The sequence below is a fragment of the Sorex araneus genome, chromosome 1 (assembly GCF_027595985.1).
Source record: "Sorex araneus isolate mSorAra2 chromosome 1, mSorAra2.pri, whole genome shotgun sequence".
In the NCBI taxonomy this organism is placed as follows: domain Eukaryota; kingdom Metazoa; phylum Chordata; class Mammalia; order Eulipotyphla; family Soricidae; genus Sorex; species Sorex araneus.
Genome location: NC_073302.1, coordinates 201,917,293 through 201,931,262, shown reverse-complemented (window position 1 = coordinate 201,931,262; position 13,970 = coordinate 201,917,293).

Genomic DNA, 13,970 nt, shown 5'->3' with positions numbered 1-13,970 from the left:
CAGTTTGGAAATATATATGAGTAGTTATATTCACTGAGGCACTGAGTGACATTATAATAACCAAGGTTCAGAATTGTTTTTGTGTTTTTTTAATGAAATTACTGTATTATCATGTGTTACCAATTCTTTTTAGAAATTTGTTAAACTTATTTTGTCATAAAATATTTTACAAACAGACTGTTTGAAGCTTAAAGTTTCTTTATCTTGTATTACAGTTAAAATAATATACTGTTAAACCAATATATACATAGTTAAAATATATAACAATAAAATACTGACATCTTGCATTTATAAAATATATTTACCTTGTTCATCCAACTGTTTTAATTTATATTATTTTACAATAACTCTCTTTGTCAAAATATTTCACCCTGATCCCAAATTTTACAACATAAGGTAACTGTTACATCTGTCTTTATCATAACAAACATAAATTACATCTTCCCCAGGAGTGCGTACATTACAAGATATAAAAATGTTCTGTTTATGAGAATTTCTGTTTTTGTAGAAATTGTTTTTTTGTGAATTCATATTTTAATGGGAACAACAATGCTGGAATTGGGTGGATTTTCACAGCATAAAATGCCTTGCTTCCTCTTTGAAAGATAAATTTTGGATTGGATTAACTAAATATGTTATCAGACATAGAGACAGCTATATGGGTTATTGAAGTTTGAGAAAATTCCCACATACTTTAAACCCCAGAGCTTCTAAAAACAAGTGGAGGAATCATTTTTAAAAGTAGTCAATTTTTGATATGTTCTATCTATATAGGAAATCATATTTAAATATTATGGCAAAAACTTGCTAAAAAGTTACAGGTATTAATGACCATCTTTTTAATTTTCTATGCTCTTGTTACATCATAAGTAGAAATAAATAGCATTTAATACTGCTACAATTGACTGTATATGATACATAAGCTTTGGGGAAATTCTTTGGTGGGAGGGCGACTAGGGGATGGGGGGCGCACATCCAGTTGTGCTCAAGGCCTCCTGGTTCTGTCCTCAGGCATCATCCTCTGGCAGACTCCTGGGACCATATGGGGTTCTGGTGATCAGAACTGATTCAGCTGTGTTCAAAGCAAGCACCCTTCCCCCTACACTATCGCTCTGGCCCCTCTCTGCTTCATGTATTTGAAATGAAAGATAGCTTCTTACACCCCATGTATCTAGAACTCACTTAACAATAGCCAAATTATCTTACTGTGAGACTTGCTTCTCCGTTAATCTGAACCATTTTAATTTTATAAATGAAGCATAATTATTTATATTTAGGTCAGCAAGTTCTCGTAAACGCAGGGCTTATAAAGGGGAACAATATTCAAGTCTTGACACAATCATGTACATTATATTTTACGAGGACAGCCGTTGCAGGTGTCATTAAACTAAACTTTAAACTTGCCTTCCCACCCACCCAATTTAATCCCTCAGGGATTGCCTAGTTTAAGTTAATAACCATCTAGGATCCTTTCTAATTTGTTTTAGGTCCCTGACACTGTTCTGACTGTCTCTTCTGAGTTTGCTGTCATTTTGGCTCTGGGGCATAATATGTTACAGTTAGACATAAGGCATGTAATGTGTTGAAATCTTTCAATTTATAATATTTCTCAAACTGACCCTTAAGTGGTGACTGTTCAACTGAGGGCAGTCTAAAACTGAACTATCTGTTGTCTGCCTGATTCATATTCAACTTGCACAAAAAGGTAAAGAAAATGGCAGCTGCTCTGTCCCGCTGTTCCTGAGACTGTGTTTTATGCCATTAAATAAGAGGTCATCTGAGACATCCACCCTTTCACTTCCTGAGTTTTAGCCTCTTGCTCTCTGGTTTTGGTGAAAGTTGAATTGAACAGGTAAGTGTCACAGATCTGGATGTTCTCCAACTTTCTGTTTCTGTGAAAATCAAGAGGAGAAATAATTCCTTCTTCTTTCTGTTCCATTTCAAATGATAACTTTAGAGAGGTCACCCATTTCTTTGAGACATGTAGTATATTGCACACACGATGGCTACAAAAAACAAATAGGCTGCATGCAAAACACTATTGCCTTCAATCATTGGTGATTTATAGGCAGAAGACAATCACATTATATTCAGTGACACTGACCTACTTCATTTATTTCCCCCTCAAGCACTAGAGTTATAGTGGCTGCTAAGAAGTTTTAAAAATATACAAGAACATTCAAACCTTCAAGAACATTCTGGCTTCAATCTACTTTTCTCCTCTTGTGTAACGTCTTTAAATAATGAATTATTTCTCTTTTTTTTTTTTAGTCTACTGATTAGGAAATACTCAGGTAACTGAAAATGTAAGGGAAGAAATCACAGAGGAATTTATTCGTTCCTTTTTTTCCCCCCCATAAACCAACAACTTTGCTTTCAAGAATAAGATTTGCAAGCTTCCCATGGTGTATTCATATGCTAAATCCAGTAACAAGCTGGATCCCATTCCCCTGACCCTGAAAGAGCCTTCAGTGTGACATCATTGGGAGGGCCTAGTTGAGAGAGACTTCTAAGATCTCAGGGAAGGGACGAATGGAGAGGTTACTGAGCCCACTCGAGAAATCTATGATTAACGGAATTTCGTGATCGAGATCATGATTTCTCCTTACTGTCTTTACCTTTTTCCGTTGAGTCTACACAGACACATAGACACAGACACAGACACAGACACACACACACACACACACACACACACACACACACACACACACACACATTCACATGCATGGGCACATGCACAGCATGACAATACAGGGTTGCAGTGAGATGTTAACTTAAATATACCAAAATTATTATCAAAAATTTTGTTTTAAGAATGAACATAATGACTTACCATTAAATTTAAGTGAAGAAGAAATGGCAAAAAAAAATACTCTCATCACTAACTTAAAATAATTTAAAACAGAGTTTAACCTTATTTCCCTTATTTAAAAAATAATAAATGATGATTTTATGATGTTCTCATACATTACAATCTTTCATAGATTATTTGTGGTGGCAATTGTATGATTTAAGGTGTTTTGTTTTTTCCCTGATTTAATGTCAAGTATAATTTAGTGGACAATTATATGCAATGCCTTCGATAATTAATAGTGCACACCAAATTGGGTTTTAGAAAATCTTCTCTTATTCTGGTACAATTATTCTTTTTTTTAATTTATTATTTTTTTATTAGTGAATCATCGTGAGGGTACAGTTACAGATTTACACATTTTCGTGCTTGTGTTTCAGTCATACAATGTTCGAGTACCCATCCCTCCACCAGTGCCCATTCTCCACCTCCAATGATCCCAATATCCCTCTCACTCCCACTCTAGGTCCCCCACCCCACCCTGCCTCTGTGGTGGGGCATTCCCTTTTGTTCTCACTCCTTTTGGATGTTATGGTTTGAAATAGAGGTATTGAGTGGCCATTATGCTCAATTTATAGTCTACTTTCAGCACGCATCTCTCATCCCAAGTGGCTCCTCCAACTCAACTTTCCTTGGTGTTCCCTTCTCTATCTGATCTGCCTTTTCCCCGGGGTTGTGAGGGGGAATGTGAGGCCAGGTTCCAAGCCATGGAGCAAAACTCCTGATACTTATTTCTACTATTCTTGGGTGTTAGTCTCCCATTCTGTTATTTTATATATATCACAGATGAGTGCAATCTTTCTCTGTCTGTCTCTCTCTTTCTGACTCATTTCATTTAGCATGATACTTTCCATTTTGATCCACTTGTATGTAAAGTTCATGACTTTATCTTTTCTGACAGCTGCATAGTATTCCATTGTGTAGGTTCTGGTACAATTATTCTTGTAGAAAAATGTATATTTTCTTGTAGCTTCTCTTTCCATATAAGTTCTAATTTTAAAATTAATATTAATTAATGTACATATTTTCTAAGTAAAATATTCATATTTTAATGTCAAATTTATTTCTTATAAGGAATATCCTCTGAAAAATAATTTGGAGATATATAGAAAAGTAGTTAAAATTTATTATTTTCTGAAGAGGAGTTTGGGTCACTCCTGGCTGTTCTCAGGGCTCACTCTTGCCTCTGCACTCGAGGATCAGTCCTGAAAAGGCCCAAGAGATCGTCTGGGGTGCAGGATTAGACCCGGGTCAGCCATATTTAGGAAAAGTCCTAACCTGCTGCACTATCTTTTTAATTCCTATCAAAAATTTAATATTTTTACTTTTAAAATACTGAAAACACTTATGTGTATTTTAACAGTTTCTTGCTATTAGGAGAGAATTCTATAAATATCACAAAATCCAAAAACATTTTTAGTGTAAAAGTTATGGGCTTATCAGATATTCATATATAAATATAAATTTATAATAGTTATAGTTGTAAAACTATAAAACAACTTATAATTCCACTAAATGAAAGAAAGGCTGTTTTTATAGGATATCTTCTCTGTTGCTTTTAGCAGTAGGTAAATTGCACAACACCATGTTCACTTTTAATTATTAAAATATTTGACTTGGTTAATATTTGTCTTTGTTTACCTTGGTACTAAGATATCTGTATCTCAAGACTAATACCATAAGTTATTGTTTGAACCCTATTTGATTGTACTAAGTCAAATTGAAGCTCTATTTAATATGTAAATTAAAATATTTATTCTGTAGTTAAAACATATAGTCATAATCACTCTTATATATATTCTTTTACCTAGAAAACCCAACAAGCTGCAGTATATATATATATATGCATATATATATATATATACATGTACACACACACACACATATATATATATGTCTTAGTGGAATTAGAGACTTTTCAACCCACTTCTGTTTCGAAGATCAATTTCAGTGCAAAAACCCACATGTGGTCAAAAATACCTAATTGTTTACTGCCTCATAGCTTCAGAGCTCTATTGCAGTATTCCTTGGCTTTTCTTCTAATTTTTTATAGCACAGCAGGTAGGGCATTTGCCTTGTACATGGCTGCCTGGATTCAATTCCTCTGTCCCTCTCAGAGAGCCTGGCAAGCTACTGAGACTAACCCGCCCACATGACAGACCCTGGCAAGCTACCCGTGGTGATATTTGATATGCCAAAGCAGTAACAATAAGTCTCACAATGGAGATGTTACTGGTGCCTGCTCAAGCAAATTGATGAACAACGGGAGGACAGTGCTACAGTACTATTTAAGTTCTTAGTTTCCCAATTTTGGCTCTAAGATTAATATGGAAAGGAAAATACACATTGTGTGATGAAAAAGAGCAAAATTACTTATCAAACAATTTATGTTCTAAATTTTGGAAAGAATTTCATGATTTGACAAAATCTGTTTTCCCTCTAACTCATTTTTCTTATATGTAAGTTAACACTAGTTGAGCTTTTACTGTGTGGGAAGAATCATGTGAAGTTCTTTTATGATGTGTTCCATTTATCCTCACAATAATCTTTGAGTATGATAGATGTCATTATTATCATCTATGTGTGCACTGGATTGTTATTTTTAAAAGATGTTTTGGGCTGACTTCATTCAGCATTATATACTCTAGTTCAATCCATGTTGCTGCAAATTGCATGTTTTTCTTCTCTTTTAGAGGTGTATAGAATCCCATTCTTTACCACAAATCATTTTTTGTTTGTTTTTAACAGAGCATCCAATTATATATATATATATATATATATATATATATATATATATATATATATATAGCCTCCAATGCAGCATCGTTGGGGAGGACGAGTAGAGAGAGGCTTCTAAAATCTCAGGGCTAGGGTGAATGGAGACGTTACTGAGACTGCTCGATAAATTCGACAATCAATGGGATGATGATGATGATGATGATGATGATGATGTTTTTAAATTTTAATTACTGAATCACCATGAGATACAGTTATAGACTTACAACTTTTCATACTTGTGTTTCAGTCATACAATACTTGAGTACTCATCCCTCCACCAGTGACCATTTTCCGCCACCAATGATCCCTGTATCCCTCCCACTCCCCCATCCCATACCCCTGACCCCACCCCACCTCTGTGGCAGGGCATTCCCTTTTGTTCTCTCTCTCCTTTGGGGTGTTGTGGTTTGCAATAGAGGTATTGAGTGGCCATCGTGTATGATCTGTAGTCCACCTTCAGCGCACATCTCCCATCCCAACAGGCCTTGAACCACACTTTTCCTGGTGTTACCTTCTCTATCCGAGCCTTTTCCTTCAGCATGTGAGGCCAGATTCCATGCCATGGAGTGAACCTCCTGGTACTTATCTCTATTATTCTTGGGTGCTAGTCTCTCATTCTGTTACTTTATATTCCACAGATGAGTGTGCAATCTTTCTATGTATGTCTCTCTCTTTTTGGCTCATTTCACTTAGCATAATACTTTCCATGTTGATCCATTTATATGCAAATTTCATGACTTCATCTTTTCTAACAGCTGCATAGAATTCCATTGTGTAGATGTACCAAAGTTTCTTTAACCAGTCATCTGTTCTTGGACACTCATGTTTTTCCAGATTCTGGCGATTATAAACAGTGCTGCAATGAACATTCGAATGCAGATGTCATTTTGACTATACGTTTTTGCCTCTCCAGGATGTATTCCCAGGAGTGGTATTGCTGGGTCAAATGGGAGCTCAATTTCTAATTTTTTGAGAAGCATCCATAATGTTTTCCAAAAGGGCTGAACCAGATGGCATTCCCACCAGCAGTGTGGAAAGGTCCCTTTCTCCCCACATCTATGCCAACAGCGGTTGCTTTTGTTCTTTTGGATGTAGGCCAGTCTCTGTGGCAGTATCTCACAGTTGATCTGCATCTTTCTGATACCACAACTTATTTTTTAATTTAATTTTACTTTATTCATTTTTATTAAATCATCATGAGCTACAGTTACAAAACTTTCATATTTGAATTTCAGTCATAAAATGATCAAAAACCCATCCTTCCACCAATGTACATTTTCTACCACCAATGTCCTCATTATACTTCCCCCAACCCCGTCCTACCCCCACCCCCGCTTCTATAGCAAACAATTTCCCTCTTTCTCTCTACTTATGGGTATTATGGTTTGCAATACAGATAATAAGAGGCATCCTGTTTTGTTTACCACAGGTTCTTGATCCATTCATCTGTAGTTGGGCATTTCCATATCTAGAGGACATCATGCTAAGTGAAGTTGGTCAGACGGAAAAGGGTAAATACAGAATTATCTCTCTCAAGTGTGAAACTTAAGGAGACATAGCAAGGTAGCAGCAAAGGGCTAAAGGCAACAAAATGGGAGAATTGATCCACACACTGAGGCAGGGGCCAGGGCTTGAGAGTGAGGGATGTTGAGTTTCTTCAGAAAGGGACATGGATACACTGGTAAAGGATGTCGTGTTTGGAATTTTGTGCATTAGAAACCAATACTAAAAGTATTGTAAGCTAGAGACTCTCAATCAATTTTCAAATTTTTATTTTAAAAGGCAAGACTGGAGAGATAGTCAGCAGATAGGGTGCTTGCCTTACACCTGGGTGACCTGAGTTTAATATCCAGCACCCCATGTGTCCCTATTACCATTTTACCATTAGGAGTGATTCCTGAGTATAGAATTAGGAGTAAGTCCTGAACACTGACAGGTGTGACCCCCAAGCAAAAAGTGCATCAATTTAAAGTCCTTGACCCTCATATATATGTACATATATATATATATATATATATAAGTGTCCATATTTAGAAATTGGGTCTCTGCAGATATAATACCATTGAATTGTAGTCACACTAGATTAAGGAAAACCCTAATCCAAAGTCTGCTACTATAAAATGAAGGAAACTTGGATAAAGACACAGACACTAAGAACACCATACAAAAGTAAAGTGATCAGAGTTATGTTTCCAGGAACTCCCAAATTATAGCAGAGAAACCTGAAATAGATTCTTTCTGAGTCCACAGAAAGAAATAAGTCCTGGAGACATCTTAATTTTGAATGTTGAGTCCAGAATTGTGAAATAATACATTTTTAATTCTAATCTTTTTTAAAATTCGTTTTGTTTCTTGAGTCAATCCTGGTAAGGCTTAGGGGTTCCTCCTGGCTCTGCACTCAGGAATCACTCCTGGTAGTGCTCAGGGGACCATATGGGATTTTGGGAATCGAACCCGGGTTGGCCGCATGCAAGCATGCAAAGCAAATGCCCTACCCGCTGTGCTATTGCTTCAGCCCCACATTTTTTATTTTTATTTTTTTAATTTAATAGTTTATTTTTAATTAGTGAGTCAACGTGAGGGTACAGTTACAGATTTATACATTTTTGTGCTCATGTTTCTCCCTTACAAAGTTTGATAACCCATCCCTTCACCAGTGCCCATTCTCCACCACCAGTAAACCCAACATCTCTCCCCCCCCTCCCCAGTCCTGTCTCCCCCCACCCCACACTGCCACTATGGCAGGGTATTCCCTTTTTTTCACTCTTTCTGATTAGGTGTTGTGGTTTGCAATAAAGGTGTTGAGTGGCCATTGTGTTCAGTCTCTAGTCTATATTGGGCCCGCATCATCTTTCCCCCACATGACCTCCAATCACATTTTACTTGGTGTTCCCTTCTCTGAGTTGCCCAGAATGAGAGACCAGCCTCCAAGCCATGGAGACAACCTCCTGGTACTTATTTCTACTATTCTTGGGCGTTAGTCTTATAGTCTGTTATTCTATACTCCACAGATGAGTGCAATCTTCCTATGTCTGTCTCTCTATTTCTGACTCATTTCACTTAGCATAATACTTTCCATGCTGATCCACTTATATGCAAACGTCATGACCTCATTCTTTCTAACAGCTGCATAGTATTCCATTGTATAGAGTTTCTTCAACCAGTCATCTGTTCTAGGGCACTCGGGTTTTTTCCAGATTCTGGCTATTGTAAACAGTGCTGCGATGAACATATAAGTGCAGATGTCATTTCGACTATACTTTTTGGCTTTTCTGGGATATATTCCCAGCAGTGGTATTGCTGGGTCAAATGGGAGCTCAACCTCTAGTTTTTTGAGAATCGTCCATATTGTTATCCAAAAGGGCTGAACTAGCCGACATTCCCACCAGCAGTGTAGAAGGGTCCCTTTCTCCCCACATCCTCTCCAACAGCGGTTGCTTTTGTTCTTTTGGATGTGTGCTAGCCTCTGTGGTGTGAGGTGGTATCTCATGGTTGTTTTGATCTGCATCTCTCTGATGATTAGCAGCCCCACATTTTTTATTTTTAAGATTATATTTCCTAACACATTTGTAAACTACCTAGTTTGAATTGTTATGGCCTCCCATGATGGTGATTTTGACAGAAAAGTGAAGTTAGCAGAACCAGATCCAAACAAGATAAATTTTATATTTTTGTCATGTATTTCTCAGTCCTGCTTTAATAACATAAAAAAAAATTCTCCTTTGCCTGGGCCTGAGTACAACAGGTAGAGCACATACCTTGCATGCTAACCCAGGTTCAAGTTTTGCCATCTTTTATGGTCCTGCAAGCCCCATCAGGAGTGATTCTTGAGCACAGAGTAATCCCTGAGCACTGCTTGGTGTGCCCTCCTCACAAATAAGAAAAAAACTTGATTTCCAGTTTTCTGGGCTAAAATCAGATATCTTTTTGAAAGTACCGTCAAGATTTCCAGTTGCTATGAGGAAAGGTCAAAATTTTTATAAAGCTCTGAAGCATCTGAACCCTCTTCATTTTCTCTAATCTTTATTCATCTTAAACTGCCTCTACTACTATAAATATCTCATTTCCACTCATTTTCAAGCCCTAAATACTTTTCTTCTTTCTGTCTGGAACATGCTTTTCTATTAATTGCCTACTTAAAATTTCTGCTCAAAAGTTAATTGCTCATTAGTCTCCTCATTCCTTCTAATAACTCTAATAAGACCATGTTGGAGCTATTATAATACTCTATTTATAAGTACTAAAATTATATAATTCACTTTGACAGAATTTAACTTGTAATTTAATTATGAGTCAGTAATCTCATATCACTACCTAACAATGATGGTGATTGCTTCATTAATGTTTCATAATCCCTTTAGACTATAAATTCCATAGAAGTCTTGGACTAAAACACAAAACATGACACATAGTGATATTCAATAAATATTTTTGCATGAATGAATAAATCAAAATAATCAAATAAAATGAGAAAGTTTAATCTATCTTATTTTAAATACTTATTGAGTAATCTATCAACTCAGAATTTTTTAATGTATATGTAGAAAAAAATTCTTTTAATATATTTTCAGTTATTAGAAAACTGTATAAGGTACAGAAATAATTATTTTAATATATAAAAATTGATACTCTTCAATAAGAGAAATTAATTTCCCTTTCCAGTATAGTACATGAATAGATAAAATATAAATGTATAAGAAGTGAAATCAAAATTACCTAATATTATTCTTATCCATATTAGAAATCCCACAAAAATCTAGAAATCATATATAAGATGCAAAAAAGGCACATGTTAAAATCTATTCAGATGAGAGTATAATGAATGTGTGATATATGAAATATTATGCAGCTTCAAGGAATGATGAAATAAGAATTGGTTCACCTTGGATGAAACTAGAGGATAACATACTAAGTGAAATCAGTCAGAAGATGGACAAATACCACAGGACCTCACTTCTCTATGAAATAAATAATCACTGGAGAAGAGAATGTAAGATATCAAAGTGGGATATTGGGGCTGGAGAGATTGTACAGTGAGTAGGGTGCTTACCCTGCACCTGACCAACCCAGGTTCAATCTCTGGCACTCCATGTTCCCCAAGTTCCACTAGTGTGATTCCTGAGTGTAGAGTCAGGACTAAGGCCTGAGCACTGTCAGCTGTGTACAAATATCCAAAAGAAAAAGAATGAGAAAAGAGGGCATATAGAGATTACTTTTGCCCTTGATTATAGAAATTAGGACAAAGAAGGAAAGAAATCAGGGTATTAGGGATTAAGAAGAGGTGGAAGGGACATAATAGGAGTAAAGGCCAGGTGCCTTTAGCACAATCAGAAATGTCTACATATAAAGCATACATTTATATGACATAATCTGTGTTCTCCCTCAAAATCCCAAACTACAGGATGTTCATAAAACCTTCCATAGGTAATGGCAATAAAAATATGTATAGTAAGTGCAAAGAGCAAAGAAATGAAAATATAACACTTTAAAAGCTATCTGATTATAAGCAAGGAATTACAGAATAAAAGAATTATAAAAGAACTAGAACATAGTTGACAAAATACTAAATCCATACTTACTGATAACTGTGGTAATATAAATGGATTAAAATTTCCATTTAATAGAGTGACTGATAAATAAGCCTAAAATATCTGCAGTATTCAAGGAAATCTATAGTTTCAATGCAATTCTTATCAGACTTCCAACGGCATATTTTACATATAGAAAAATTCTACAATTTGTATGGCATGGCAGAACACCCCAAACAGCCAAAATTTCTCAAGAATGAAGAATTAAGTGGGATACATAATGCTTCATAAACTCAAATTATATTACAAAGCTTCACTAATCAAAACAGTGTAGCATTGTTTTAAAAAGACACATGCATTTGTGGATTAAACTCCAGAAAATAACTGCAGGTGTGATCCATTAATTCATTTTGACAAAGTTATCGGAAATGCTCTGTGGGTAAAGGCTAATTACTTCAATAAGTGATAACTGGAAGATTAGATATGTATATGCTAATCAATGGCATTTTACCTCTTACCTATGCAAATTACAAATAATAACTAAAAATGATTAAAGAATTAATGTTAGCCTGGAAACTGTAAGTTCAAAAGAAAGCAGTGGGGCAGGTGTTAAACATTTAGACATTATCCTCAGAAACATTTCAATTTCACATCTAAAACAAAAATAAGTATGTGGGAGTACATGAAACTGTATCTTCTATACAACCCAGGAAACCATCAGTAAAATAAAAATAAAAACCTATAGAATAGGAGGATATGTTTACATACCACAAAGCAAATAAAGAGTTAATATTCAAATTATGCAAAAACATACAACTCTAATAAAAAGAAAAAATCATGAAAATAGTAAGTATCAAGTGGATATATAATTTTTCTATAGTGATGAAATTATGTTGACAAATCATCATCATCATCATCATCATCCTGTTGATCGTAGAATTTCTCAAGCAGTCTCAGTAACATCTCCATTCATCCTAGCCCTGAGATTTTAGACACCTCTCTTTACTCATTGTTCCCAACGATGCCACATTGGAGGCTCTTTCAGGGTCAGGGGGATGAGACCCAGCATTGTTACTGGTTTTGGCATATGAATACACCATGAAGAGTTTGTGAGGCTCTCCCATGGGGGCAGGAAACTCTCGGTAGCTTGCCAGGTTCTCTCAGAGGGAGAAGTAGGCTATAAGAGCTTCCGGGAGCTTGGTTTTAAGTCTCTGGATGTTGGCTGAGGTGGGATTACACAGCGCTGGGGGCAGTCCCCGGGTCTGACCGCCTAGCTACTGGAAAATGGGAAATCTGGGCGGAAGAGGCCCAGTCCCAATCGAGCAGGCTATTAACTTCACATTAATATAAGATTCACCTTGTTCTGTTTTATTTAAAGATCAATTTAACAAGTGAGCTCATAAACAACAGGATGTAGGGACTAGGAATGTGGCTCAGGAGTAGAACACTTGCCTTGCATATGTGAGGCCCTGTTCAATTCCTGGAACTACATGATGCGCTAAGCACTGCTAGGAGCAATACTGAGCACAAAGCAAGGAGTAGTCCCTAAGAACTACAGGGTGTCACCCAAAAACAAACACCCAAAAAAAAGGAAGTCAAAACAAAAGCAGTAAGTTTTTATTTTTCTTTCCCAATATTGTCTTTGGTATTTCTAAACTTTCTAAATTTAAAATATATTTCTAAATGTATTTCTAGACCTTGTAGATATAAAAATACATACTGGTATAAAAATGCCAAAAATGTTTAAAGTATTTAAAAACAAGTTAAAATATCAAAAAATAAAATGAAATAAATAGTAAAAAATAACAGTAAAAATACATACACTTTCCCCTAAAAAGACATTAAAATTGCCAACATGTAATTCACCAAATCTCTGTGTCACTGTAGTCCTGTTGCTCATTGATTTGCTTGAGCAGGTGCCAGTAACATCTCCATTCGTCCCTGTCGTGTTCAGGGTCAGGATAATGAGGGCCATTATTGTTACTGTTTTTGCCATATTGGATACGTCACAGGAAGTTTGCCAGGCTCTGCCATGTGAGATTCTGTATCACTCTCTTCCGGGAGTTTTATTTTATATCTCTGGATCTTAGTTGTTGATGAGATTACATGGTGCCAGGGGCAGTTTGTGGGTGTGGTTGCCAAGCTACTGGAAAACTGGGGATCTGGGTGTAGGAGGCCCAGTCCCGATTACAGCAGGCTTGGAGATCTCAGCCCTGGGTCCCGCATACCTCGTTTCCTCTGCTGGTTCCTTCATGTGTGAGACTTATTTGAGCATGTGGAGAGTGGCCTAGAGCATGGCTGTGGCTAGGTTCTGGAGGTTTTTGGATGCTGGGGCTCTGCTTGGTGTGGGGAGTGAAACTTGAGCCGTCCCCCACTGAGGGGCCCTGGTGAAGACAACCAGGTGAGGGGACAGGAGATTCTGCATTGCTCTCTTCCGGGAGCTTTGTTTTATAGTCTCTGGATGTTGGCCATTGATGGGATTACATGGCACCAGGGGCAGTTTGTGGGTGTGACTGTCAAGCTACTGGAAAAATGGGGCATCTGGGTGGAGGAAGCCCAGTCCCAACTTGAGCAGGCTTGGAGATCTCAGCCCTGGGTTCGGCATACCTGGGTTCATCTGCAGGTTCCTTCAGGGTGATAACTATGATAACAGTAATAGGTAAAAATATTTTGATCACTCCCTTATGCACTTGTGTATAAAAACTCATGCATAAGAACCTTAATTAAGCTTTTAGGAAGAGGAACAGATTTGATTTAAAGTATTTGCTAGAGTAAATTTAAGCCTGCATTTAACTAACTTGGTTCTTTGATTA